Source organism: Morone saxatilis, unplaced genomic scaffold (assembly GCF_004916995.1).
Source record: "Morone saxatilis isolate NCDOM2014 unplaced genomic scaffold, NCSU_SB_2.0 Contig12, whole genome shotgun sequence".
Lineage (NCBI taxonomy): Eukaryota > Metazoa > Chordata > Actinopteri > Moronidae > Morone > Morone saxatilis.
The window spans coordinates 24,335,868-24,336,216 of record NW_023339674.1 but is presented as its reverse complement, the minus strand read 5'-3'; the positions used below and the strand labels follow the sequence as shown (position 1 = coordinate 24,336,216).

Below are 349 nucleotides of genomic sequence, written 5' to 3'. Positions count from 1 at the left end.
TCAGTATCTGCATTAACGGGCTGACCCACTGACCGATGTTGTTGACATCACTGCTGCACGCTGTCCGCCACCCACTAGGACACGGTTTGCCAACCTGAGATGGACCGGACAAGTCGGTCGCCGTAGCCTGGAAGCAGAGGCGCCTGCGCAGTGCGAGCAAGTGAGGAGGAAGGTGCCGTGCCCTCAAATGATGCTTTCAGGTGCTTCGAATCAGTCTCGAAATTCCAAAAAAACTTTCAAAACAAACAAAAACACTTTTTTGTTTTTGTGATAATGGGAAGGTTATGTGATAAAGGCGCCCTCTGGTGGAGGAGTTCCTGTCTCAGAGCAAATATGTGTGTGTGTGTGT

At 50.1% G+C, this 349-nt stretch overlaps 1 protein-coding gene across 1 annotated transcript in view; it reads right to left on the bottom strand.

The window, feature by feature from the left end:
* The window catches only part of btbd8 (BTB domain containing 8), a 28,202-nt gene extending 28,146 nt beyond the window's left edge, over nt 1–56 (bottom strand). Inside the window, exon 1 of the mRNA XM_035653233.1 lies at nt 34–56. The gene's annotated coding sequence lies outside the window, so the exon portion shown is untranslated. The remainder of the gene's footprint in view (nt 1–33) is intronic.
* Between the last annotated feature and the right edge of the window lie 293 nt (nt 57–349).